Source organism: Lissotriton vulgaris, chromosome 1_1 (genome assembly GCF_964263255.1).
Source record: "Lissotriton vulgaris chromosome 1_1, aLisVul1.2, whole genome shotgun sequence".
Taxonomy (NCBI): domain Eukaryota; kingdom Metazoa; phylum Chordata; class Amphibia; order Caudata; family Salamandridae; genus Lissotriton; species Lissotriton vulgaris.
In genome coordinates, this window is record NC_141685.1 from 958054176 (window position 1) to 958077906 (window position 23731).

A 23731-nucleotide genomic window follows, 5' to 3' on the forward strand; every position below is an offset into this window, starting at 1 on the left:
AGCCCGTGAGGCCCAGGAAGGCTCGTACCTCGGTCTGGGTGATGGGGGGCTGCCAGGACTGGATGGCGGCAATTTTTAGCTGCAGAGGGGCCACCAGGCCGCTTCCCACCTGGTGCCCGAGGTAGGTTACAGATCCTTGGCCAATTTGACACTTGCTGGCCTTGATCGTGAGGCCAGCTCGCTGAAGGGCTTGCAGCACTGCTCGGAGGTGGTGGAGGTGCTCGGACCAATGGTGGCTGTATACAGCGATGTCGTCTAGGTAGGCGGCGCTGAATCCTTCGAGCCCCGCCAGGACCTGATTGACGAGCCGTTGGAATGTTGCTGGGGCATTCTTCATGCCGAAGGGCATGACTGTGAAATGGTAATGGCCATCGGGGGTGGAAAAGGCAGAACGTTCTTGCGCCCGGGGTGTGAGGCCGATTTGCCAGTAGCCCGCCATCAGGTCGAAGATACTGAGGTAGCGGGCAGCCCCCATGCGGTCGATTAGTTCATCTGCCCGGGGGATGGGATGTGCGTCTGTTCTGGTGACCGCATTCAAGCCCCGGTAGTCGACGCAGAACCGGAGTTCCGGTGTGGTGCCGGGGGCAGCTGCTTTGGGGACCAGTACTACAGGGCTGGCCCAGGGGCTGTCTGAGGGCTCGATGACCCCGAGCGTGAGCATCTTGGCTACTTCCTCCTGGATGCAGGCCCGTACCCGATCTGGCACGCGGTAGGCCCGGTGGCGGATAGGGGGGCTGTCCCCCGTGTCCACATCGTGCACACACCAGGAAGTGACACCTGGGGTGAGGGAGAACAGGCTGGCGAACTGCGACAGGAGGACTCGACACTCCTGGCGTTGCTCTCTGGTGAGGGCCTCCGAGAGTCGGACCCCATCCACGGAGCCGTCTTGTTCCCGAGTCCGTAGGAGGTCCGGGAGGGGCTCGGAGTCTTCTTCAGCCCCATTGTCTGTGGCCATCAGGAGGCTGAGTTCTGTACGCACAAAGTGGGGCTTCAGTCTGTTAGTGTGGAGGACCCGGAGGGGGTTCCGGGAAGATTCCATGTCGATGAGATAGGTGGCAGGGCCCTTGCGCTCGACTACTTTGAAGGGCCCCGTCCATTTGTCTTGCAGGGCGCATGGCTCGGTGGGGGACATCACCCATACCTGTTGGCCAGGTTCAAATTCAATGGACGAGGCATTCCGGTCATACCACTTTTTCATGTCCTCTTGACTGGCCTCTAGGTTAGCTTTTGCCAGTTCCCTGAACCGCCGGGTTTGGTTGCGGAGGGTTAGGAGGTACCGGAAGACATCTGGAGGGTTCTTTAGCGGGGGCATCTCCCAGCCTTCTTTGACTAAGCTGAGCGGCCCCCGCACTGGGTGTCCATATAGCAGTTCAAACGGGCTGAAGCCCAGGGATTTCTGAGGGACCTCCCGATAGGCGAAGAGGAGGCACGGCAGCAGCACATCCCACTGGCGACGGAGGGGCTCTTCCAACCCCCCGATCATCCCTTTTAGCGTGCGATTGAACCGCTCAACGAGTCCGTTCCCTTGAGGGTGATAGGGGGTCGTGAATCGGTAGGTAACCCCGCACTGTTGCCAGAGGGATTTCATATATTTAGAAATAAAGTTCGTGCCTCTGTCGCTGACGACTTCTCGGGGGAAGCCCACACGGGAGAAGATCCCCATCAGAGCCCGGCCGACTACTGGGGCTGTCACAGTCCGCAGGGGAACAGCCTCAGGGTAGCGGGTGGCGTGGTCCACTAGCACCAAGATGAATCGATGGCCTTGTTTTGTGCGCGGGTCCAGGGGCCCCACGATGTCTATCCCGACCCTCTCGAACGGGGTGGTGACCACGGGAAAAGGTTGTAGGGGGGCCTTTAGTTTGCGGCCGCTCTTTCCACTGGCTTGGCACGTGGGGCAAGATCGGCAGTGCTGGTGTACATCGTTCCTCATTTTGGGCCAGAAGAAGTGGGTCACTAGGCGACTGTAGGTTTTATCTTGTCCCAGGTGTCCTGCCAGGGGGACATCGTGGGCCAGGTTTAGCAGAAAGTCTCTAAAACGGAGTGGTACCACTAGGACTCGACTGGCCCCCAGCTCTGCGATTCTTTGCTCACTGTACAGCAGATCATTGTCCCAGTAGACCCAGTGAGTTCCGGAGGTATCCCCTGCGCTTTGGGCGAGCGCTTGCTGGCGGAGTCCCTCGAGGGAGGGACAGGTCTTCTGTTCTTGGCGAAATTGTTCTCGCGTGGGCCCCCCCTCTTGCGGCCACTGGTCGAGGTTAGCGAGGTCGGAAGTTTGAGCTGGTTCGGGGAGGACGTCACGGTCGGTGGCTTCGGCTGGGGCGACCGGAGGCGGTGGCGCCGGCCATTCGGGTTCTTCTGGGCAGTGGTTGACACGGGCGGCCATGGACCGGGTGGTAACGCACGCCCAGTCCGGGACGCCTAACATCCCCAGGTGTTCTCTTCGTTCTACGGCTGCCCACGGAGAGCTTTCAAGGTCATTCCCCAGGAGGCAGTCCACGGGGGCATCGTCTCGGACCGTTACTTTCAACATGCCGGAGACCCCTCCCCATTCGAAGGGGACGCAGTCCATCCGACACAGACTTTCTGAGTTATCGGCTGAACGTACAGGGCAGAGAATGTTCGGTAGATATTGTTCTGGAGTCACCAGGTGACAGCGGACGGCTGTTACACTGGCCCCGGTGTCCCGGAGGGCTTCGGCCCGGCGTCCATTGATGCTCACCCATTGGCTGTACTTCTGGGTGTTAGCGGGTAGGGGGACCCGCGGGATCATGTCTTTCCCCCCTAAGCATGCTAGAGTCATGGCGGCTGGCTCCCATTCTTGGTGCTCTTGTTCATATTCTTCTTGTTCCTCTGTGATCTGTTCCTCCCCGAGAGCAGCAGCGGCTACTTGGCGGGGTCTTGGGCTCTGGTACTGGGGGCAGCTTGGGTCGTTTGCGTAGTGGCCGACTCGTTGGCATCGATGGCACGTAACATTGGCTCGGTATCCCGGTCGTGCCGGGGTGCTGCCCCGGTTGGCCGGGGGGGTGGTGTTGGTAGTGGGGGCGACCGGCCCGTGGTCTCTCCCGCGTCCTTGGCCCCCTCCTCCTCCTCTGGGTCGGTGCTGACCATTGTTGTTCCGGTTCTGTTCGTAGGACCCATTCCGGCCCACTCTGGTGATTTCCCACCGGTCAGCTTCGGCTGCGAGCTGCCGGGGATCCGTTAACTTGCTGTCGAGGAGGTGCTGGCGGAGTTCAATGAAGCAATTGTTCGACAGATGCTCCCATACCATAAGATTGAACAGTTGTTCGTAGGTTGTGACGTTGCTTCCTTTGATCCAGCCCTCGAAGGCTCGGCTAAAGTAGTTGACATAGTCCACCCAAGTTGTACCCGGGATGCGGGTGCAGTCTCGGAACCTCTGACGGTACATCTCAGGTGTGAGGCCATAGCGGGTGAGGAGTGCAGCTTTCATATGGTCATAGGAGGTCATCTGGTGGTCCGGGAGCTGTAGCAGGGCATCGCGGCCCTCATTGAGGAATCTCCCCCATAGACCGGCCCCCCAATCGCTTCTATCGATCCGGTGTGCAGTCATAGCGATTTCATAGGCTTTAAACCATTGCTGGATGTCGTCCTCTCGGAAGTATTCTCGGACGACATCCTTGGGGATGTGTACCTTTTTCTCTGTTGCCCCTGGGGTGTGGGGTTGCTCGGGCACCCCTACTCCTTTATTCTGCTTGCGTAGGTTGATCTCAGCTAGGTTCCGCTCGTGTTCGTACGTCAGTTTCTTTTCCTCGAGCTCCCTTTGTCTCTGTTTTTCCTCTCTTTCTTCTCGGATACGCAGGTGCTCTAAGTTTATTTTTTGTTCGGCCAACTTAAGTTCAACGTCCATTTTGAGTCGGGCCATTTCTAGCTCGTGTAGTCGGGTTTTTTCTCTTTCCTGGATCTCGTCTTGCGAGAGACCCGTTCTTCGCTCTTCAGGGGCCGTGGTGGTTTTTGCTGCGGTGCTTTGATCGGGGGTTCCGACAGCCCCGGTTTCTGCCCAAGATTCTAGGGCATGCTTAAAATCGTCTTTGGTACTTAGTCCGGTGGTAGCGATACCTAGTTCGATGCAGAATTGTTTTAGTTCACGATGGCTGTACTCATCCAATTTCTCCATCTGGAACTTCTCGGTTGATCCGCTTTCTTTAGTTGTCATTGTGATTTCGTCGTGGGGTGAGCTACTCTCTGTACGTTTATGCGGTGATTCGGATCGCGCCGCTGGCCACCAATGTTAGACGGACCGGGAGGGTCGGCCGAGAATAAGGGGAGAGGTCTCCGGAGAGAGCCGTCTCCAGCGATCGTACAGACAAGTAACTTCCCCCCCCACAGACGGACACCACACAAGGTTAAAGTTCAACGAGACTTTATAGGCAATTCTTTAAGTTACGATGAAATGATACAAGGAGGTCTGGACTCAGGGGTCCCCTCGATTCTGGTCTCTGGTTTGGGAGAAGGGGAAGCGGGACAGTCTTGTTACCAAAAGGTGGATATAGCTCTCAATCCTCGAGCTCGGCGTTCTAGATGATCGGGCCGCGGCGGAGCCAGCAGGTCCCGAGATGGACGAAGAAAACGACGGTCCGCGGCGGAGCCAGCAGGTCCCGGTGAAGATGACGGTTACAAACGGTCCGCGGCCACGCCAGCAGGTCCCGACGACGATGAAGGATATGAAGGTTGCGAAGGTTGCGGCAGCGCCAGCAGGCAGAACGATGGTGCACAAGACAGAGCTACGGCAGCGCCAGTAGTCCGTCTAGGATGAGTTCCTCTTTGCGTCTCTCGACTCCAAGATACAACTGCCTTCCTGCTCTGGAGCTGCCCCAGTTATAGGGCTGGTGTGCTTTGATGTCCGGACCCTCGCACTTGGAGGTCGGGAGGTCCGGGATGAGGGAGTCCAGACACCCAGCAGGGGGGTGGAGCCAGCGCCCGGGGAGGCGATGGGCGAGCGGCACCTGGCGGGGGAGAGCCATCGACACCTCTTTCTCCCATTGACTTGCCAAGTAGCCCGCTCACCTCCTGGGTGGATGGTGGTGCCGGGATGTCTGAGGCCGGGCCAGGCCCAGGGTTGAGGTCGATCGGGGGCCAGTCGGCCTCGTGGTGGAGTGTCCAAGATGGCGCCTCAGGATGGGCGCGTGGGCCGGCAGTGGATCGGACCCACGAGGTCGACATGCTCGAGGGCAGGGGGCCCTGAGGGGACGGAGGACGTGCAATGGTGGTGTGTGGTACTTGTGTGACCGGGCTCGGGCCTGGTTGGGCCGGGGGAGAGCGGCCCTTCATGTGGCCTGTCCAACACTACACTGCACTCACTACTCTGCACTCACTACTCACTACTCTGCACTCACTACTCATTACTCTGCACTCACTACTCTGCACTCACTACTCTGCACTCTGCAGTCACTACTCACTACAATGCACTCACTACTCACTACAGTGCACTCACTACTCTGCACTCAATACTCTGCACACCCACTCTGCACACTCACTCTGCACACTCACTCTGCACTCACTACTCTGCACTCACTACTCTGCACGCACTACTCACTACTCTGCACTCACTACTCTGCACTCACAACTCTGCACTCACTACTCACTACTCTGCACTCACTACTCTGCACTCACTACTCTGCACTCACTACTCACTACTCTGCACTCACTACTCTGCACTCATTACTCACTACTCTGCACTCACTACTCTGCACTCACTATCACTACTCTGCACTCACTACTCTGCACTCACGACTCACTACTCTGCACTCACTACTCTGCACTCACGACTCACTACTCTGCACTCACTACTCACTACTCTGCACTCACTACTCACTACTCTGCACTCACTACTCTGCACTCTGCACTCACTACTCTGCACTCACTACTCTGCACTCACTACTCACTACTCTGCACTCACTACTCTGCACTCACTACTCTGCACTCACTACTCACTACTCTGCACTCACTACTCTGCACCCACTACTCACTACTCTGCACTCACTACTCTGCACTCACTACTCTGCACTCACTACTCACTACTCTGCACTCACTACTCTGCACTCACTACTCACTACTCTGCACTCACTACTCTGCACTCACTACTCTGCACTCACTACTCACTACTCTGCACTAACTACTCTGCACTCATTACTCAGTACTCTGCACTCACGACTCACTACTCTGCACTCACTACTCTGCACTCACTACTCTGCACTCACTACTCTGCACTCACTACTCACTACTCTGCACTCACTACGCTGCACTCACTACTCTGCACTCACTACTCTGCATTCACTACTCACTACTCTGCACTCACTACTCTGCACTCACTACTCACTACTCTGCACTCACTACTCTGCACTCCCTACTCTGCACTCACTACTCTGCACTCACTACTCACTACTCTGCACTCACTACTCACTACTCTGCACTCACTACTCTGCACTCACTACTCTGCACTCACTACTCACTACTCTGTACTCACTACTCTGCACTCACTACTCACTACTCTGCACTCACTACTCACTACTCTGCACTCACTACTCTGCACTCACTACTCAATACGCTGCACTCACTACTCTGCACTCACTACTCTGCACTCACTACTCACTACTCTGCACTCACTACTCACTACTCTGCACTCACTACTCTGCACTCACTACTCACTACACTGCACTCACTACACTGCACTCACTACTCACTACTCTGCACTCACTACTCACTACTCTGCACTCACTACTCTGCACTCACTACTCACTACTGTGCACTCACTACTCTGCACTCACTACTCACTACTCTGCACTCACTACTCTGCACTCACTACTCTGCACTCTGCAGTCACTACTCACTACACTGCACTCACTACTCACTACACTGCACTCACTACTCTGCACTCACTACTCACTACTCTGCACTCACTACTCATTACTCTGCACTCACTACTCTGCACTCAATACTCTGCACTCTGCAGTCACTACTCACTACAATGCACTCACTACTCACTACAGTGCACTCACTACTCTGCACTCAATACTCTGCACACCCACTCTGCACACTCACTCTGCACACTCACTCTGCACTCACTACTCTGCACTCACTACTCTGCACGCACTACTCACTACTCTGCACTCACTACTCTGCACTCACAACTCTGCACTCACTACTCACTACTCTGCACTCACTACTCTGCACTCACTACTCTGCACTCACTACTCACTACTCTGCACTCACTACTCTGCACTCATTACTCACTACTCTGCACTCACTACTCTGCACTCACTACTCTGCACTCACTACTCTGCACTCACTACTCACTACTCTGCACTCACTACTCTGCACTCACTACTCACTACTCTGCACTCACTACTCTGCACTCACTACTTTGCACTCACTACTCTGCACTCACTACTCACTACCCTGCACTCACTACTCTGCACTCACTACTCACTACTCTGCACTCACTACTCTGCACTCACTACTCACTACTCTGCACTCACTACTCTGCACTCACTACTCTGTACTCACTACTCTTCACTCACTACTCTGCACTCACCACTCACTACTCTGCACTCACCACTCACTACTCTGCACTCACTACTCTGCACTCACTACTCACTACTCTGTACTCACTACTCTGCACTCACTACTCACTACTCTGCACTCACTACTCACTACTCTGCACTCACTACTCTGCACTCACTACTCAATACGCTGCACTCACTACTCTGCACTCACTACTCTGCACTCACTACTCACTACTCTGCACTCACTACTCACTACTCTGCACTCACTACTCTGCACTCACTACTCACTACACTGCACTCACTACACTGCACTCACTACTCACTACTCTGCACTCACTACTCACTACTCTGCACTCACTACTCTGCACTCACTACTCACTACTGTGCACTCACTACTCTGCACTCACTACTCACTACTCTGCACTCACTACTCTGCACTCACTACTCTGCACTCTGCAGTCACTACTCACTACACTGCACTCACTACTCACTACACTGCACTCACTACTCTGCACTCACTACTCACTACTCTGCACTCACTACTCATTACTCTGCACTCACTACTCTGGACTCACTACTCTGCACTCTGCAGTCACTACTCACTACAATGCACTCACTACTCACTACAGTGCACTCACTACTCTGCACTCAATACTCTGCACACCCACTCTGCACACTCACTCTGCACACTCACTCTGCACTCACTACTCTGCACTCACTACTCTGCACGCACTACTCACTACTCTGCACTCACTACTCTGCACTCACAACTCTGCACTCACTACTCACTACTCTGCACTCACTACTCTGCACTCACTACTCTGCACTCACTACTCACTACTCTGCACTCACTACTCTGCACTCATTACTCACTACTCTGCACTCACTACTCTGCACTCACTATCACTACTCTGCACTCACTACTCTGCACTCACGACTCACTACTCTGCACTCACTACTCTGCACTCACGACTCACTACTCTGCACTCACTACTCACTACTCTGCACTCACTACTCACTACTCTGCACTCACTACTCTGCACTCTGCACTCACTACTCTGCACTCACTACTCTGCACTCACTACTCACTACTCTGCACTCACTACTCTGCACTCACTACTCTGCACTCACTACTCACTACTCTGCACTCACTACTCTGCACCCACTACTCACTACTCTGCACTCACTACTCTGCACTCACTACTCTGCACTCACTACTCACTACTCTGCACTCACTACTCTGCACTCACTACTCACTACTCTGCACTCACTACTCTGCACTCACTACTCTGCACTCACTACTCACTACTCTGCACTCACTACTCTGCACTCACTACTCACTACTCTGCACTCACTACTCTGCACTCACTACTCTGCACTCACTACTCACTACTCTGCACTCACTACTCTGCACTCACTACTCACTACTCTTCACTTACTACTCTGCACTCACCACTCACTACTCTGCACTCACCACTCACTACTCTGCACTCACTACTCTGCACTCACTACTCTGCACTCACTACTCACTACTCACAACTCTGTACTCACTACTCTGCACTCACTACTCACTACTCTCTACTCACTACTCACTACTCTGCACTCACTACTCAATACTCTGCACTCACTACTCTGCACTCACTACTCTGCACTCACTACTCACTAGTCTGCACTCACTACTCACTACACTGCACTCACTACTCACTACACTGCACTCACTACTCTGCACTCACTACTCACTACTCTGCATTCACTACTCTACACTCACTACTCACTACTCTGCACTCACTACTCTGCACTCACTACTCACTACTCTGCACTCACTACTCTGCACTCACTACTCACTACTCACTACTGTGCACTCACTACTCTGCACTCACTACTCACTACTCTGCACTCACTACTCTGCACTCACTAATCACTACTCTGCACTCACTACTCTGCACTCACTACTCTGCACTCTGCAGTCACTACTCACTACACTGCACTCACTACTCACTACTCTGCACTCACTACTCATTACTCTGCACTCACTACTCTGCACTCACTACTCTGCACTCACTACTCTGCACTCTGCAGTCACTACTCACTACAATGCACTCACTACTCACTACAGTGCACTCACTACTCTGCACTCACTACTCACTACTCTGCACTCACTACTCTGCACTCACTACTCTGCACACCCACTCTGCACACTCACTCTGCACACTCACTCTGCACTCACTACTCTCAATCTCCAGTCTAATGGTGCCTAATTGAGGTGACGGCCTCCACTGCAACAGGAGTCCTGGTGAGTGCGAGCATCAGGAGGGGGGGTCCCAAGTGTGATGTGTGTGCCCGTGGTCCCAAGTTAGCACATGCGTGTGTGTTAGAGCAGCTTGCCAGGAGACAGGAGCTGGCCACAGCGAGCGCGTTCTCGTGCGCGTGGCCTGCTCAAATCGCCTTCTGGCAGAGGAAATGCGCGCGGCCAGGTGCTGTCTCCTGGAAAGCTGCCTCGATAACAAAAGGGTCTCTGGCGAGACTGCGCTTTCGCGCGGTTAACGCCACGAGCCCTAAAAAAGGGGTTTCTGCAGGTCAGCTCTGAGATGTGCTGGCTGAGATTGTGACCTCTGGAGAATAAAGGGTTTATGCAAGTCACAACTAAGGCACATTGATAGAGCTGTTCGGGTCTTTTAAGTAGAGTACAAGGATTTTCTTGAGGGCACAATTGAGGATCTGGTGCATTGCAGGGCTTAGGCATATTGACAGAGCTCTGTGTGAAGTGCTCGTAGTGTCACATACAATCATTTATTGACACACCCAATGCGGGATTCATTGTCCTGAGACAGTGCCGGCTCTAAGGCGGGCGGCCGGTGCCACGGCACCGGGTTCTGACTTCAGTGGGGGCCAGGTTTGCAAGTTTATTTTGCTTTTAAAAGCACCTGCTGTCTCCTCAACTCCAGCAATTCCCGGGCAACAATAAAAATGTCATGATAACTCTGGTGATTAATGTACTTCCTGAGAGGGATTGGAGTTTTGTCTAGTTGGGGTTTTGACTGATCATAAAATGGCACAGAATGTGACTGCTGCAAAGAACGTGTACCATGGAAATGTAAATAGGTCAGTGGATTACTGCTTTTCTAAGGGAAACCCTTTTGTTACTTGCAATTTATAAGTTAACATCCTTATATAGAACAGTGAATTATTTACGGTCATCAGAGAACTGCATGCACACTGCAAAGTGTAGATTAGAGCATACATTCATTTTGCAAAAAGGGTTCAGTTGTGTAGAAATTGATTCTTAATATTATGTTCTGTCTTCAATTCTGAGTTTGCGCTTCTTCTGACTAAGCACTCCTAAACTATACTGTCTAACAGTATGGATGACATCACCAGGACATCCGGCGCAGGTAAGCGCGTTTGGGTGGGGGTGGGGTTGGGCGAGGGAAGTGGACAGACGATGGAACAGGAAACATTTATTAAATAAATAAAACCTATTCCGTCGTCTGTCAATTTCCCGACTCCCACGCCCCGTTTCACTGCCCACCGCACTTACCTGCACCGGCCGCGACTGTATGTCACTCCAACACCTTGTACTCCTTCCGCTTATGTAACATTTCCTATACACTGATTTACAAACGTATGATTGATTGTCTCTGTGCAATGTGTGTGTGATTCACAGTGCTCTGACACCCTACTCTGGTACGAGTAGCGCTATATGACTAATTAAATGCATCTGAGAGAGAGTGGTTATGGAGACTTGCGGGGCACTGTTAAAAAGGTGGTGGTGAGGGAATCCGACCTCCACCATGGATGGGGGGCGCCAACAAAGATTGTCGCACTGGGCTCCACCAGCACTAAAGCCGGTCCTGCCCTGAGCATGAGTGAGAGGACCCTTCCAGAGACTGCACACTTTTTAGACGGGACTGCACTGCAGCAGACCACGTCGCCTCAATCATCCCTTGCTGGCTCGGCCTCGCTCTCCTCAGTACCCTCTGCACGTCCCTCCATCACTTCCTGTATTTTCCCGCCCACTGTGAGAGTGTGGAACAAGGCCCTGGTTCTCACTTTTAGTGTTCTCTGCTTCTGATGGGCCAGCTGCCCTATGCTCCTTCTGCCAACTCTCTGGTTTCTTCTCCTGTGCCCGGCAGAGTTTTTCTATATACAAAGTTTTCATTGGCCAGGCTGTAGCCACTTTTCCCTGACTCGAAGAAGTATGCAGTCTGGGAGGGATCGTGCGTGCCCTTTGCTGCTACACGGTGGACCTGCATCTGGGCTTTAGGAAAGGCGCAATTCTGTCGCTGGCTGCTTGCCTTTGCGTACAGGTATTTGTCATTGGATGCCAGTGAGAGACAGGGACACCTTCACAGAGCCCCGAAGACCTCTGTCACACAGGCCCACCCCATACATGCCAAGAGACCCGAACCAGGCTGGAGAATCCCAGATTTTTTAAAGTCGAAAATGGCTCCCGCCTGTTGGCATCGATGCCACACCTACATGCATGCCAACATTTTAGAACAGGAAAGTGGAAATTTTGGAAAGAAATCGGGGAATTGATTTAAGGACTCTACATGGTGGCAAACGGATTGTATCAGGTGCTTCCTTTGGACGTCCATCTTCTTCTGTACCCGTAAATGTTAAAGCTTCCTGTCCTGAGAGGGCTTAAAGTCTCAGGAGCCTACCGTACATGGTGGCAAAATAGACGTCCATTTTTTGAATGAACATTGAGGTCTACACAGTGACCACTCTGTGCTGTAGATGAATAATGTCAATTTCGGCGCATGCTCGCAATAGATAAAGTGCAGAGTTCCATTGATCTATCCTCAACACCTTTGAGTTTCCAGGCAAAGACCCCTCATGCCACAATCCAAGAGCTTCCAGTTGTAAAGGAAGATGTTTCTTTCTCCATTCGTGACACAGCCCTGCAGGTACAATTATGAGTCGTCGCAATGCTGCTAGAAAAGCATATTCATGACAGCAGATGCGGTCATGGAGGAAGTTCTCAAAATGCGTAAGTGAACAGAGCGCATAGAGGAGCCAGGAGAAACACAATGTAAAATGGCAGGCCAAGACATCTGGAGAGATCAGGTCATTTAGACCTTCATCAGGAGAAGCCCGGTATGGTGCTTATTATTCCACTCCTCTGGAATTGTCATTCCTGGTTTCCCAGTACATCCAGGGATATTAAAAGTAGTACCAGGACTTTTGGGAATAGCATGCACGACTCAGACTTACCATGCCAGTTCTTACATGTTGTTTCACCTGATATTTCACCCAGTGACTTCACTTTCTTCCAGAAAGTTACATTTCCAGGTGAAATTCGATGCAACTGTGGTGTTCGTGTTCATTTTAGAATTCTGAAGGGCCAGTAGCTCCTGTTACTGGCCCCTTTGGAACTATCTGCCAACTCATAGTGAAGCTCTTAGAAGCGTCAGATCCATTGCAAAGAAATACCATACGGTCACCACTTGCAGGAATCTCTGGAGCAGGACCTTGTGTTGGAAGGTATCAAATCCCCCGATAATGTCAACTGGCTTAGACGTGTAACACCCCAGAACCCCCAGGACGTGCATTGAGGCATCTGGGTAGCCAATGCATTGTCTCGAACCATGGTCAAAGAGATTTGAATTTATAGCCAAATTTTGCTGGAAGTTCTATGCAATAAGTGTCTGGTCTCTTTAGAAAACAAATGCCAGGGCAAGTTTCCCTTATTTTATGGGAGTCAATGGAGAGTTTAGTTATCCTTTTTCCAGCAAAAGCACACCGAAGACATCAAAGTGGTACCTATGGATCCACAATAGCTTGCTGTCAGCAGGATATCTTTCATATGGGATCTTTTGGAGATGACCTTTTCTGAAATCTTTTTATTTTGTGTAAAAAGAACAGATAATTTACTGACTTCCATTTGACGGTGAACATATTTGTACCATCTCTGGGAAAGACTTAGCCCAATGTAAAGTCTTTCAGCCTTTTGGAGCATGGACTGGATTCCGGCTCTAAACCCGACGAGAAGTTCAGCTCCTGGTTTGAGGAGAAAACAGGCCTTCCAAGCCGAAAGCTTTTCTCTTATTGTCCCAGTCAGGCGTTGAGCGTGTCTATGGAAGAATCAATAACAAGGAAGGGTGGTCTCATTCCAACACCTTTTGAGAGTTTGAAGAAGAAAGAACTTCAAGCCGCATCCTTGTTGCGATACAGTTTATGAAACAAAAGAGTATAGAGACATTGAGAACATCAGTTTCCTGATAGATCCACAGGAACAGAGATGGTTCCCAAACCAACCTGTTTACCATCACATACAACTCTAATGCTGCTCAACAGGGCCGGACCGGCTACCGGGCAGTTTGGAATGCTGCTGAGCTGGGGGCTGATTTCGTTCATGGAGACCTGCATGAGCTAAACGAAATTCGTTGTGGTTTAATTATTTCGAAGCACATGCAGGTTTCCATGAATGAAATCAGCCCCCACCGCAGTGAAATCAGCCCCCAGCTCGGCAGCATTCCAAACTGCCCGGTAGTCAGTCCGGCCCTGCTGCTAAATGGAAACAATATATCGGAGTAAGAATGACCGTGGGGGATTCTTTCATCTGATCTGGGACACTGCATCCATTTTTAGGTCGACCCTGGGCAACGCATGCACTGCTCTGCGAGCCATGCTGTACTGGAGTGTGGACTTGAAGCCCCGCCCATATTTGTCATTGGCTTGTGCTACTATCCTTCCTAAATGCTGGCTTCTGATTAATTAATAGGCTGGTTAGTCTCTTCTTTGTACCGCCTTATCTTCATTTGTAACCTCCCATGAGGACTGGCCCTTTTACTTCGGTTGTCACACGGTATGTCTTATTTGCTCTGAAAGCACTATTTCCTTAATGGTTTCTCCTATTGCAGGCACTACATGCTTTCCCGTAACATTCAGCGTGCCATGCGCACTTTCACAGGGCGCTTGTACGAAACAAGCATTTGGAATGTAATATGTCTAGCATTTCCGACAGTTTAGGCTATTAGCATTTTAAATTACAGTGCCTTTTATTTATGTTTTAAAAAACAAAACATAAATAAAAGGCATTGTCATTTACAATGCCAACAGCTCAAATGCGAGACCTATTGCACTGCAAATGCTTTTTTGACTTTCTAGCCACTCCCAGGGTTTCAACCTCCTCTCAAGTGGCTGCTGGAGTCTTATACCCCGGTTAGGCCAGCTAGACCTGTCAGGAGCCACGATCCTCAAACCTCCAATCGAAGCCTCACCTCCTGCCTTATAGCTCTCTACTAAAGGCGTGACCTAGCCACAAAATTGATGAAGCTAATGCACATTATTCCTTTGTCAGGAAAAGGTTGTGATGTCTTCTTATACTTAAGTTGACACTTTATGACCTCAAACTCATGCACTTCACCCAACACACCCCATATGGATGTATGACGTTAGCATGCATACTATTACCACGCATACCTTTACAACGGGGTATTTACAACGAATACCGTTACAACGCATAGCGCTTTGAGGTGCTGGATAGTGGTAAGTATAATTTTATATTCCAACTCCAGTCCCCGTGGACACTAGGGAAGGTGTTGGATATAAAATTAAACTTATTCCCTATCCTAGAGCGCCCCCCAGCGCAATGCGTTGTAATGGTATGCGTGGTAATGCCTGCGTTGTAATGGTAGTGCGTGGTAAAAAATGCGTGCTAAACGTTGTATACCACCCCATATAGGCCAAACTACAAGCAACACGACTTAAACTATGCACGCCAAAAGGTGTCCAAGAACCAGTTCAAATTGGAGAACGTCACAGCCTCAGAGGTGGCATGGTGAAATATATCAATGATAAAGTAGGACACCTCAGAAAGTGTTTCTGCCTTGTAAATCATAAGAAACTGCTAAATAAATAATGAGAAGAAAATACAATACAATCATTGTACCATGGTACCAAAAGGAAAGGAGGAAGGGAGCACACTACCTCACATCCCAGCACCCAGCTCGCCCAATGCAGTATGATAAATACAGTGCATGAGAACACTTGCTTCGGTGGCAGTCTTTAGTTTTCACCCTTGAGCTAATGAGCTGATGAGCTATGGTTGATGCACCTGTGCTCAGTGAGTGGTACAGAGACCTGAAAAGACTCTGAGCAGCATTTCCAGCACCACTCAGAAGAACTTGTTACTCTCTACTGATGAAGTATAATTATACTGAAACACATGTCTAGAGATACACAGGGACAAAAAAACAGGACCGGGCACTGAAATAAAAGTGGCCCACATTAGCGAACCAGATAGCTAATTTAGGGGCCGATTATGATCGCGGACGGACTTGCGTCCGTCCGCGATCACTGAGGAGGAGGGGACGTCCGCATGGGCTGGGGAGTCCGCTCCTGTGCGATTAGGATGTGACCGCCACCCTGGCGGTAACATCCTCTATTTTTAACATTGCGCCGGGTGCGGCTTCAAGCTGCACCCGCGGCAATGTTAAAAATGCAGTCTTTGCATTTGCATGCAGAAAGAGGCAGGCACCGCGCGGTGCCTGCCGCTTTCTGCATACAAATGCAGGGGGGTACCATAGGTACCCCCCATGTACACCCCCCACCCCCCCTTCACCTAGGGGGCCCGCAACGGGCCCCCGCAGTGAAGATCCGTATGCTTTTCCACGGCGGAAAACCCGCCGCGGAAAAGCACTTTTTAAAGCCCATCCTGATATGGCGGACGGTGTCTGAGAGACACCGTCACCATATCAGAGCGGCGGAAAAGCTGCGGACGGAAACCAGGACCCACCAGCCATCCTAATGTGGCGGTGGGTCCTTGGTCAGTCCGCTGCAGTTTTTCCGCATCCTCTGGGCCGGCGGTGGCTTCCGCCGGCCCCGAGGATGCGGAAAAACAGCAATCATAATCGGCCCCTAAGTGTGTTGCAAAATATATATGAATGCCCACATTTACAAATCAGGCCAGTTTTGAACTTTTAAAGACACACTGGATGGGTATTTTGCAAGGTATGGGAGACTTCGTGCATTTGTGTATGCTGCAGGAAATGTTTATTTTAATATCAGAGAAATCAACAATGAAAATTGGTCTGCCTGGTCTTATAACAGGCCCTCAAACTGCTAGAAACATTTCCCATGCACTGATCGGTGAGACCAGCCCATCGGGCACTGCCTGATTGCCCTGTGGGCCAGTCCGACCCTGGGGATACACATCACTGGCTGCACCAACAAGGGTGAAAAATGAAAACTGTCACTGAAGGAAGTGTTATCGTGCACTGCATTTACCATAATGCATTGGGGCAAACTGAGTGCTGGTATGTGACGCAGTGTGCCTCCTTTCTCCTTTCATAGTACCAAAAGGGTTAGTCTCCAAAATTCCAAAAATTGAGTTCTTTCAGCCAGGTCTTTTTGTAGGCTGCCACCCTCTTACTAAAGAGGCCCAAGTTCAGTTTTGTTCTCTAAAAACTCAAATAGGAGAGATGAGAAAACAACAAAACTGAAGAGACTCATGCATGAGCCTTGTTAGTTCTGCATGCTTGCCACTTCGAGGAGGATCCACCCAGCACTATGCGCACACAGGTTGGAACACTTTCAGTGTTGTCTGCTCTCCTGTTCCTAGGGGTGGACCCCCAGTACACTGGCCTCAATTCTCTGTAATTCAGAGGAAGCCCTCCAAGCTGTTCCAATCCTGTCGGTGCAATGCACCTCACTTTCCAAGGAGAGCCTCGAAGAGTAGAAACGCGCTATTTTATAACTCACTGACTAGGGGCAAACTCATTGCACGGGTTACTGCTCCAGGTATCACTATAGATTCATGATCAGAGGCTCTTCAGACTTTGATCCTGGAAGCCAAGGAATAGAAATCAGATATCCTGAAGTTCCAGGGAAATCTGCTATCCATTTGAGGCTGTTTCAACATAGACAGCCTCTTACTGTCATGGCGTCGGAAGCCGGCTTATGGAAGTCTTATGCAGACCCTCAACATTTTCTGCTGTTACCAGTCGAGCAGAGACCTCTAGTCCATTTTTTAGACAGGTGAATGCCTTCACCATTCTACCCAGCGTCACAAATTCAATAACTCACAAATACCCTAACCTATCAACCGTTTTGGAGGTACTGACTGCCCAGTTCAAGATCACGGACATGGCCGTAGGTATCTCACTTTGATGCCTGAGTTGGAGCATCAACTACAAAAACAATTTAATGGATGGAATGCTTGATTTTATCTCAGCCACTGGTGGTTGCTCAGGGCTTGTGTTTCAGTCCTTCGTTTCTTGCCCACTATGTCACTGTACACCAAGACTTGCCTTCTGCAAATCAGTACTGACCCTGCTCATTATGGGAACAGTCTATCCTAAATTGTCAGGTGAGGCCCCCTCCAGAAGGGAACATAAGGCACCCTAAAGCGGTGTTGGCCTCTTTGGGCCTTCTCAGTTGGGTGCAGCTTGATTAGACCCCAAACTAACAACAAGAAGATGAATGGAATGCTCAAATTAATCTCAGCCACTGGCGATCCCGAGGGCCACATTCCATTGCATTGTTTTTCACCCACCATGCCACTCTAGACAGAGGCCTGCCTTATGTAAATCAGTCCTGACCCTGCTCCTCGTGGAAACAGTCCATCTCAAACTGCCAGGAGAGTTTGGGATCGAATGTGGCCTGACCAAACCCCAGCAACTGAGATCGATTCAAGCATTCGGAGTTGGAGAGGACATCGCTTTTCCTTACAGTGAGTGTGTTAGGCCACTTTTATGGGGTACTCTTTACCTCCTAGTAAAAGTTCACCAAAAGGCATAGCCATAAGCTCCACTACAGTGTCCAACTGTGTTTCCGCTCCCTCGGATTGTTCGTTGCCTTCTTTCTTCATTGCTGTCGCTCCATCAAAGCACAGTGCTGCGGCCCCAGATCGCGCTGACCTGTACTCTGAAGCAGGAAGCTGGCTGCGGGCCCAGTGTTCCTTGGACAGGAAGGGGTGTGCCTCCCCGCCAGTGTATCCTCTTCCTGCTTCAGAAGTCCTGAGCAGCCTTACAGAGTTGGTGGGAAATTTCTGACAGTTACACCCTGAATGAGCTAAGGCCCAGCCTTGGGGCAACAGATACTCCTTCTCTACAAAGTACAGTCCTTCACAGTAACAACTGATAAAAGAGCTTGGAACCATAGTAAGACCCACAAGTGCCCCAACTAAGAGCCTGTAGGCAGGGGGACCCCCGATAGACAGTGAGTGAACACGGAGTCTCCATTCCTCAACCAGACGAATATAGCACTTTACTATGCGGTGTATTACATCGCGTGCTATTACAATGCGGTCGTTACATCGACTGCGTTGTTAGTACGCAATGCATTTACATCGCAAATCTTTACGACTTCCACTAGGGGGCGGCTGGACTTAGGAATAGTACTATTTACTATTCCTACTCCAGTTTGCGCAACAATAGGGAAGGTGCTGGAATTAATTTCCAATACCTTAGCGCCCCCTTGTGGAATTCATTGTAAAGACTTGTGATGTAAATGCATTGCGTACTAACAGGGCGATCGCTGTAACGACCGCGTTGTAAAGGTAGCGCAGTGTAATGACCGCGTTGTAAAGGTATCGCAGTGTAATGACTGCGTTCTAAAGGTTGTTTCCCCAACCAAACGTGTGCAAGCAGACAGACACTGGCACCTGAAAGCAGCAGGGTGTGGGCAATGACAACCAACAGCCTCTCTTCACTGTGCCCACTCTAGAGTCTGGAAGGAGAGTTAGACAGAGGCTCAAATGCCCCAGCATAATGTTTGTGAGCTGGTAGGGCATCACTTACCCCAAGCACGAGTGGATGATAATTTCAAAATCAAGATCCCATAATCAAATCTACCATCTGGTTCCCCAAGCCGGGATCTGTGACCAGAGAGAACACGGCTGCATCCACCAGACAACTGTGACCAAACAGAGCACCAGCTCCAAAAACAGGAGTTTGGGACCAAACAGAGCCTTGGTTAAAACAACCAACAACTTGTGACCAAACATGACCAGGGCTGCAACAGCAAGGAGTCTGTTAACAAAGAGATTCCTGACTTCAGCAACGAAGTGCCTGTGACTGGACACAGCCCCATATCCTTCCTGCCAATGCTGTCTGATCCGACAAAGCATGGCTCCAACAATCAGACGTCTATGACCATTAGGAAGCCCAACTTTAGTACCCGAGGCTTTGTGGCCTAGCAGAGCTTCATCCTTCTAGAGCATGGGAGCAGACAGAGCCCCTCGGGTATCCTCTGACCTGCAGACTGGAGCTGAAACCTATCAAGACTCTGTAAACATAGCGCTGTGTCTCCAGCTCCAAAGTTTTTTGAACCAACTACGCCAAGTACCCAACAACCAGATGCCTACAACCCGGCAGGGACCCGGCCTCAGCAACCCAGTGCCTGAACAGTATCTGATCTCTTATCCCACTTGCCAAGGTAACGTACGGCCCACTGCCTGTGGCAAGTAGTGGGTAAATTCAGTAGGAAGCCTTGACCCAACAATCCAAGGTTCACCTTGGTGCATGTGTCCTCCAAGGCACCATAAGCCAGAGGTCAGACCATGGCAGGGGACAAAGACACCTCTTTGGATACAAGTGATCAATTCTGCAGGCAGCAGATGAGGGCCAGTGGTCTATGCTGATTATGCTTGGCTACTGTGCTTCCTTCCACATTGTTGACCACGCTACTGACATGTGATGTCTCCAAGTTATGAGAGTACCAAAGCTCTTTCGCTACAGCTGGTCAATATGTGTTAAATGGGGTACCTTCTTGTGCCCCTCGTCTAACCATCTTGCATGTGGGGGGCATGGGATGCCCCTTATTCCTCACCATTTTTAATGGCACACCCCTTGTAGAGATGGTAAGGAACTTGAGGCACTCTTTCCAGTCCTATGTTGACAATGCCAACATAACTACGGTGACTGTACTTTAAATTTAAGAGTGGCCTTGACTTCGCTGACTCCAACTTGGTGTGAGTGTAAGCCCAGAAGAAAACACTATATGTTCACTCCCATATCTACATATTTTAGACAAGAAATTGCACGCTTGATTACGGTCAAAAACCAAGGAGATCTTCCTGTTTTTGGGATAAAGTATTTTATTGTAATTTCAAACTGTATAGCACAACGTATTCCCAGATTGTGCAAACAGGTATACCCGTATGCTATCTTAAGTCACCTCTAGTTGCACACAGACAGCGCTTTTTAAAATTGACTATTACTTTGACGTTATTTTACTTGTTACTGCTCCTTGCCCCTTGTGTCCGCCCCTCCCTCCTCCCAGCGTCCACGGAGCTTATCGTGGCGTTTTGTATTTTTAAAATCTAGTTTGTGATGTGAGGGACCTGGTTTCACTGATATTACAGATACTTACTGCCTAGCCTGGGCGACTATCAGCCGATTTACGGGCTGAGGCTCCCGGGCGCCGCATTTTCGGCAGCGGCCATCTTTGATTGGGCATTTGTGTCTGAGGCGCTCTAGTCGCCAGTATTTAAACAACTGGGTATGGCTCCGCGCAGCGGACGCGATCAGCGGTCGCGCCGTATTCGCGCCGGAGTCGAGCCAGAGTCCAGCCCGTCTGCGCCCGTCAGCGACAGGGAAGCGCCAGGGGCCAGCCATAATATCTCAGGTGACTCTACTGATCTATCTACTGTCCTGCGAGCCTTAAAACCCTCTAGGCTGCCCTGTCATTACACCTTAACCCCTGAATTTCTTGCTACTACCCCTGTATGTGGCTGCTGTAATAAGCCCACTTTATTTTCCTCGCTGGACAGGGCTATTCATCGCCCCCCTCCTACAGGGCCTTCCCCCTCTCCCACTGTCTACACGGGGCTCCTTTTGAATACCCGCTCATTGGTCAAAAACAATGTCTCCTTTAGAGACCTTATCTCACAGGAAAAGCCTTCCTGGGCCTTTATTACAGAAACTTGGGCCTCAGATTCTTCTCAGCCGGATTTGATAAATGCTATTCCAGAAGGATACTCGCTGGCCAGGATGGACAGAGTGGGTCGTGTGGGAGGAGGTCTGGGGTTACTCTATCTCAGCTCCATAAAATGCCGGACTGTCCATCTGTCTTCCCCCGCTGAGAAATTGCAAGCAATGCATTTCACCCTCACCCCCTCCCCCACTATCTCCTTTACTGGGATACTGGTCTATAGACCCCCTGGTCCTAGGTCGGCTTTCTGCTCCGATCTTCTTAAAATCTTAGAGCCCTACATCGCTGGGCCCTGCTTGACCATTTTAGGAGATTTCAATTTCCATTTGGAGAAGCATACTTCCCCTGACACCTCCCATCTATTAGACGCCCTATCCTCCTACAATCTACCTCTGCTAAAGACTGGACCTACCCATTTAGCTGGCCACACCTTGGATGGAATTTTCAGCAATGACTCTCGTCTCTCTATTGGTACCCCTTTCCCTTTGTCATGGTCAGACCACTTTGTTGTCCCTTTTCGTTTTTCCCCTCCTCCCTCCAGCTGCTCCCAGTCTGTTCATACCAAGTGGGTCTTAAGAAGGAATTTTGGGGAGATTACTAACAACTCCCTTGCCCCTTATCTGGCTTCACTTAAGCCCTCTTCCACCGGTGATGTTCACACGGCGGCTCTTGACTTCTCCAATTCCTTGACGGAGGCTGTCAACTCACTCGCCCCTGCCAGGCTTCACTACTCGGCTAGGAAACGGCCCTCAGCCCCCTGGTACTCTGAATCTCTCAGGATTCTTAGACAAGGATGCAGAAGGCAGGAAAGGCTTTGGAGGACACATCTTGATCCTATAGAGAGGGAAAAACACAGAACCCTTCTCAAAGAGTACAAATCGGCCGTACTCAGAGACAAACAGGCTCACTTCTCCAAACTCACATCCTCTCTCAAATCATCCAGTGATCTTTTTAAGATAGTGGATAATCTCTCCCTCATTCAGATGCCTGATCCCATAACAGCTTCACAGGACCTGTGTGATCAGATCTCCACCTTCTTCCATGAGAAGATCATGGATATCTACACAGACTTGGAAACTCAGAATTCCAGTCCCCTCCTTGCCTCTTCCTTAATCCCCCCTGATATCCCTGTCCCTACCCCCGTCCACGCTCTCTCCCAGTTCCCTGCCATCACCTCCGCTCATCTTAACTTTCTGCTTGACAAACTTAAGTCTGGATCACCTCTGGATCCATGCCCCCTTAAGGTCCTCAAAGACTGCAGACATACTATCCTTCCCCCCTTGATGGAAGTAATGAACTTGGCCATCTCAGAGGGGATTTATCCCCTCTCTTGGAAATTGGCCACTGTCAAGCCCCTACTTAAGAAACCTACCCTGGACCCTGGGACATTAAAGAACTTTCGTCCCATCTCCCTTCTCCCTGCCCCTGCTAAACTTTTGGAGACTCATCTCAACCTCCACCTGAGCTCTTTCCTTGACAGTACCAACTCTCTTGATCCCTCACAGCATGGTTTCCGGAGGACCCATAGCACTGAGTCGGCACTTACAGTGGTAGTCGATAGCATTCGCTCTAGGGTCGACACCGGTCACACCACCTTACTGGTGTTATTAGACCTTACGGCGGCTTTCGACACCCTGTCTCCAAATATTCTTGTTAACCGACTCAGTGAGCTGGGAGTCAAGGATTCTGCACTCAATCTTCTTGCCTCCTTTCTTGACCAACGGAAGCAAAGGGTCAAGCTTGGCGAGTATATGTCACCTGTCAAGGCCGTGAAGTGTGGGGTCCCCCAGGGCTCTTCACTGAGCCCGACGCTTTTTAACATTTACGTCGCCCCTCTCGCCAGGCTTATAAGATCCTTTGGCCTGGAAGTTCTCTCCTATGCCGACGACACGCAGATTATGGCTTCCATCTCCCAATCTGTGAGCCAAACCGCGTACAATTTTAAAAACTGCATGGAGGCGGTCGCCGGATGGATGCTTAAGAACTTCCTTAAGTTAAATGGCGAGAAAACGGAGGTTCTTGTTTTCGGAGGCAAAAGTGAAATCTGGTCTATGGATTGGTGGCCGTCTGTCCTCGGGGCCTGTCCTACGCCCACTTTTTCTGCCCGTAACCTTGGGATCATATTGGACACCTCTCTTTCCTTGGACAAACAGGTCAGTAGGACAGTGTCCACTTGCTGTAATGCCCTGAGGGTTTTAAGGAAGATCTCTCACTACCTTTCCCCTGAGGCACGCAAACAGGTAGCAATAGCGGTCATTGCCTCGAGACTGGACTATTGCAACGCCCTATACCTTGGCATCAGCAGTGGTCTCATTCATCGCCTCCAGACC

The 23731-nt window shown here is 50.7% G+C and overlaps 1 protein-coding gene across 1 annotated transcript in view; it reads left to right on the forward strand.

Moving 5' to 3' along the window:
• Window positions 1-23731, forward strand: part of TNS2 (tensin 2) — a 387080-nt gene that overhangs the window by 13537 nt on the left and 349812 nt on the right. The window lies entirely within an intron of this gene.